Source organism: Apodemus sylvaticus, chromosome 10 (genome assembly GCF_947179515.1).
Source record: "Apodemus sylvaticus chromosome 10, mApoSyl1.1, whole genome shotgun sequence".
NCBI lineage: Eukaryota > Metazoa > Chordata > Mammalia > Rodentia > Muridae > Apodemus > Apodemus sylvaticus.
This window is the reverse complement of record NC_067481.1, coordinates 91,544,709-91,551,038: the sequence shown is the minus strand read 5'-3', so window position 1 is coordinate 91,551,038 and position 6,330 is coordinate 91,544,709.

Genomic DNA, 6,330 nt, shown 5'->3' with positions numbered 1-6,330 from the left:
CTGGATATGTACTGTGATTGTAAACAGTCACTCCCCAGGTCCAATTGCCAAAGCACACAGAGGCCACTATAGCTGTGGTAGAAGAGAGCAGGCTATATAGAACTGTGAAAGTAAAGCCCTATTTGCCATGGCTACTCCAGGGTGCTGAAGAAACCAGATTCATGGGGCTTCCTCTAAGACAAGACAACCCAAGAGAGTTATAGGAGCTGCAGGTAGCAGAACTGGAAGGGTAAAGCTATATAAGGCCCATGGAATGTAGATGAGAACATCTAAAGACCCAGGGCCTGAATATAAAGATTTAGCATTTGGTGTTTGCCTTGCTGGGTTTCAGTCTGGCTTTGGTCCAGTCTTTTCTCTCTAGCCTCCATATTTCCCCTGTTGGAATGGGTTTGTTTACTCTGTGCCACTATACATTGGATGTATGCAGCTTGTGTCTTGATCTTATTGGGGCTCACAGTGAAGAGTTGGCCTTGAGTCTCCAAAGACATCTTAGACTTTTTTTTTTAGCAGTGTTAGAACTGTTAAGACTTTAAGGACTCTTAGATATGAATGAAAGACATTTTGCTCTTGGGATATACTCATTAGCCATGGGGGACTATGCATGGGACTGTCGTGATTAAAGGTGATCTGCCCAGGGGGTCAGATTGACAAATGGCCAATTCATGGTGATAAATTTTGATTTCAACTTAATGGTATTTAGAGTCACCTAGAAGACATACCTCTGAGTTTGTTTATGAAGATATTTCTATCATAGTGGGAAACTCCATCCATGTGCTTGTCCTAGAGTAAGTTAACAGGAAAATAAAGAGACCAACCAGCATTCATTTCATTCTACTTCCAACTGACTGCTGTGTAACTGACGTCTTACCCTCTACTGCTACTCATTCCTCACCATGAGAACCCTCAGACCATAAACCATAATAAGTCCTCCATTTTTAAGGTGTATTTTGCCAGGCATTTGTCACACAGAAAGTAGAGTAGCTTCTCCAGGGCCTTCTAAGGGAGTTCAGCCTCACTGAAACCTTGACTTGAATTCAGCGAATCGCATTTCAGATTTCCGACCTCCAGATCACTAGATGATAAAGCCATGTTTTTTAAACCAGGCATTGGGTCATGGCTTGTGACAGCAACAACATGTAAAAGTTATCTTCTGAACTGCCAGGGCCTTTCAACTGAACAAGAAACCAAGAAAGGGCAAGGACAAGACCCCTGAGAACACAGGGGTCTGAATGAGGAACACCACGTTGGTAGATGTTCCTCATGCTGAATGGTCCCATGGTCTAGCCATGGGTTACATTACTATGGTGATAGGATGGAATTGGTCTGAATGAAAGAGGCAAAATCTTAAACACACGTTCCTTCGTTTGAGTTCTGTGATGCTGTGCCACTATATCATTGTGACTTGAAGGGCCCTGGCATTGGGGTTCTGATTTCTCCTCTTCAAGGGTTACATTTGCTGCTTCTGGTAACAGTCATGGAAACTAGAAATGATAGAATTGAGAAGAATAACTTCACTTCAGGAACTCAGATTTTATCTGCAGCGTGTTGCCAGTGTTGTAGCTCCTGCTGCAAGGACTTCTCCAAGCTTGGCCTTGGAGAGATGAGAACAGAAAAGACTGGGGTTTGCAGATTAAAATAGTTCCTAATTAAAAGTGCAGAAAAAGTTGAAGTAAAGGATCCATTCTTGGGCATTTGATGAGAACTACATTATGTTCAGTGCAGCTGTTTTTAACCAAACCAAATAGGAATAGATACCTCAGTTAAAAAAATTACATATTTTCTTTATTTACATTTCAAACGTTATCCCCTATCCTCGTTTCCCCTCCGAAAACCCCCTATCCCCTCCCCCTCCCTACTTTTATGAGGGTGATCCCCCCCAACAAACCACCCACTCTTGCTTCCCCATCCTGGCATTCCCCTACACTGGGGCATCGAGCCTCCACAGGACTAAGGGCCTCTCCTCCCACTGATGTCTGACAAAGCCATCCTCTGCTGCATATGTGGCTGGAGTCATGGGTCGCTCCATGTGTACTCTTTGGTTGGTGGTTTAGTCCCTGGGAGCTCTGGGGGGTCAGGTTTGTTGATGTTCCTTCTATGTGGCTGCAAACCCTTTCAGCTCCTTAGGTCCTTTCTCTAACTCCTTCGTTGGGAACCTTGTGCTCAGTCCAAAGCTTGGCTGTGAGCATCCACCTCTGTATTTGTCAGGCTCTAGCAGAGCCTCTTAGGAGACAGCTATATCAGGCTCTTGTCAGCGAGCACTTCTTGGAATCCACAATAGTGTCTGGGTTTGGTGACTTGGATCCATATAGGATGGATCCAAGGTGGGACAGTCTCTGGATGGCCTTTCCTTCAGTCTCTGCCCCACTTTGTCTCTGTATCTCCTCCTGTGGGTATTTTGCTCCCCCCTTCTAAGAAGGACCGAAGTATCCACACTTTTCTTGAGCTTCATGTTGTCTATAAATTGTATTTGGGTATTCTGAGCTTTTTTGTGAATGTTCACATTATTTTTTCTTTTAGCTAAGAAACAGCCCTCCTTTTAGAGACCGTCCTCCCATATATCCTCAGGGACAAGATGAAATTTAATGAATCTCCTCAGTCTCGACATGGGGCATAATTTAGAACTGACCAACTACATAATTTAGAACTGACACTACCACAGCATTCTATTGTTGTTATGATGATTGGCTTGTGGTTGGGTACATGACCAGAGGGGGCCAGCAAAATGTTATTAGGACAGCAAAAAGCACTGAAGCCAATCTGAGGGCTACTGATGGCATTGTTATCAGCCTTCAGAACAGCAAGGCCACCACATAAATAGCAGCAAGAGAAAACAGATTTCCAAGCAGTCTTTGAACATATACTTAAAGCTATACCTTAGGCCCCACCTAGTCAGTCATGTGGGGGTCAGAAATGCCCCCCACAATTTGTTCTTGTCTGTTGTTCACTTTGGGGTGGATTTATCTCTCTCGGCATAGGTGTTGGAGCCCACAGAGACATTGCATGTATTTTGAATTCCTATTCTGTGAGGAGGTATGATGCCAGCCATGGCAGAATATTCAATAGCATTAGAATGCAGAGCATCAATTTGGCAACAATAAAAATAAGTCTAAATCAAACTATGAGTCAACACAAATACCCTCATGCTTTGGGCAGGCAGAGAAAGGAAGTTTAATTAAGCCAAGACCTGGAGAGCTTCACATATATCTGGCTTAGTTTTCTTTTCTGTTGTTTTGTTCTTTTGTTTGTTTGTTTGTTTTACAAGATCCTCAGAGAAGGGCACGAGGGCTCAGTTGTACCGCTTGGTGGAGTTCTGATAACAAATGAAGATTTGAACACGTAACAGAGCCCTTCTCATTGCTCAGACCCATGGATAAGGGGCAAGGTGAAGGAACAACACTCAGGAGCTATGACCTGAACTGCAGAGACTCTTCAGCACAAGGATCAAAGGCTAGGCTGCAGATAACACACAGAAAGGCTTGGGTTCAGAGAACATAGGAAGAGTACGACCTATACCTGATCTCCCCCAGCCTGCAGGGTCTCCACCCAATGTCCCTCCCACCCCTCAACAGCATGAGCTTCAGAAACGGCTTATGTCAGTCAGGGGTCTCTTAGGCCTCATCAAATAAAAGAAAGAGAAAGCATCAAACTTTTCTATTCCTGTGTATCAGTGAACGATGGCCAAGCTGTAGGGAAATGTACTTGACTTTACTGTGATGGCTGTTCTAAGAGAGTAAAGTGCACGCATGTGTGTGTGTGTGTGTGTGTGTGTGTGCGTGCACATGTGCTCATCTGTGCTGTAGTATCATTAACTCTCAGTGTCTCTTCATCATGCTGCATGCTTATGCAGAACAGAAGAGAAAGGATGGTTGACTGGCAACATCTCTTGACTTGGCATTGCCTTCCCAGATGCTGGGTAAATCAAACACTTCTTTCCTTGTCCAGGGAAGGTGGGAGAGTATGGTAAAGCAACTGAGTTAGGAGCATCAGACTTTGGACACTGTCTCCTGACCCAGTTCTTTCTAGTATAACCTGCCTTGAGGCCTTTGCAAATTAGTTTCAAGAAACTGGGGGGAGAAGGAGAAGGTGGGAGTGAAGGACTTAATGGCAGGAGATGAGGGTCTGGGAGAGCTCAATGTACTCACAATAAAGTCAGTGGTTGACTTTCCTCTGTGAGTTCCAGTTCAAATCCAAGTTCCAGCACTTATGACCTTTGTGGTCAAACAGATTCCATCCCAATATGCAACTGTGTTTATTCATTTGTAAAGTGAAGATGATGGTGGGGGTCTACAGAAGTGGTGTCAGGGTGAAAGGGGCAGGGGAGATTTGGGCGGGCAATACACGGCAGCCAGGAACTTTGGAAGTAGTAACAGCAGCAGCAGAGGCGATTCAGCCAGGAATCCTTGTCCTCTTTCCATGAGTCAGGTCTGAATATGACAAGCCTATGGTCTTGCTTCAATGGCTTGGTCCTGGGCTGATGGTGCTATCATGCAGAAACTGCAGGAGGTGGTTCTAATTGGAAGCAGCTCAGTGTGGACACCTCTGTTTCCTGCTGACCCCAGTCCAGCAATTCTCAACCTGTGGGTTGCAATCCCCTTGGGAGTTGCATGTTAGATATCATACCTATCATATATATATATATATTGCAATTCATAACAACAGAAAATTACAGTTACAAAGCATCCATGAACTATTTTTGTGGTTGGAGGTCACTACAACATTCGGAACTATATCAAAGGGTGAGAGAATTAGGAAGATTGAGAGCCACTCCCTAGCCTCTTCCTCTCTCTCTCTCTCTGCTTCCTGGCTGGTACAGGGAATGGAACACTAAGAAACATGGAAAGAAACAGGCTCTGCTCATGCCTCATTCTTATAATAGGGCTCTTTCCTGGCCAATGCTTTTGTGGTTATTAAGAAAATCAAACTGAAGGCTTAGAGGAAGGAAGGCCTCTGCAGACAGTGGCGGAGCTAGCTAATGGCGGTTGGCGTACAGGAGTTATCCCAAACTGTAATTTCTAGTCTCAGTTACTACAGAGTCAACCAAGTTCTGACAACATAAGATGGAAATTTCCACAAATAAGGAATCCTCATGTTTTACGGTGCATGCCATTTATGAGTGGCATAACAAAAATTCTCTCCATTTCGCCCTCCCCAGGGACGAACCATCCTCTTGCTGAGCGCGCATGGTGTGTACGCTTCCTGCTGACCTACAGGAATTTGTTATCACCTCCCGGGCATCAGTTTGGCCATTGCTGTATCAGAGTGCTTGTCTTCAAGGAAGCTGGTGTTGTCAGTCTGCCAACATCATTCACTTCACTTTACCTCATTGCCAGGCATTGTATCACCTCACACCATCAGGAGAAGAACGACTGTCATACAATTAAATATATGTAGACATGGATGGGACAGCACACCTATAGCTCTTAGAGTAAATTGTTAGAATTGTTCCATTTTATCATAGTGATAGCTAATAATTTGCTACGACTTCTTGTTTATAAATTAAAACTTATTAACAAGTGTAGCCAGGGAAAGCAGAATATTCAGGGTTCAGTATAATCCATTGTTTCAGGACTCCACTAGGGATCCTGGGACATGTTCCCACAGACAAACATGCTGTGTCTTCCTCATCAACTCTGTCTCCAGGCTTGGGTACTATCCCTGAGTCCAGATAGAGACTACACTAGTATTTGTTAAGTGGGTGAGTAAGTGAATTAAAAATGCCCAGCAGTGTATCATTCTAGCTACGGCCTTCATGAGAACAATCAAGGGGAAAGGATCTGTGAGAGATGAGGTCATTCTGTCCACCATGTGACCCCAATTCAGTTTCCCCTCTGCAAAGGATGGGCTGAAGGAGCTGAAATGGGCTTCATTTCTTCTCCTGGAATATTACATCTGGAGCTGAAGCAACATAACAACGTCAATCAGAAATGGAATTGCCTGTTCCCAGGCTTGCTGTCCGCTCTCGTGGAGAGCCTGAAGCGTAAGGGGAGCAGACTCTGAGGAGAAAGTTGTTCTATTTCTTCTTAAGAAAAAGCAACTCTCAGACTCTAGCAATACTCCTTAAAGAGTTCAACCAACCACGTTTTGTTAATCAGCTTTAAATTTTTCTCAATTAAAAGTTTATATGTGTGCTATATATACACACATAGATGTATATATACATAGATATAATACATGTATTATACACATGTATATACGTGTGTGTGTGCGGGTGCGCGAGTCTGTGTGCATGTTGTACACATGCATGTAGAAGCAAGAGGACAACAGCGAGGGCCATCCACCTTGGCTTTTGAGACAGGGCCTCTCACTGGCTTGTTTCATTTGATTAGAGAA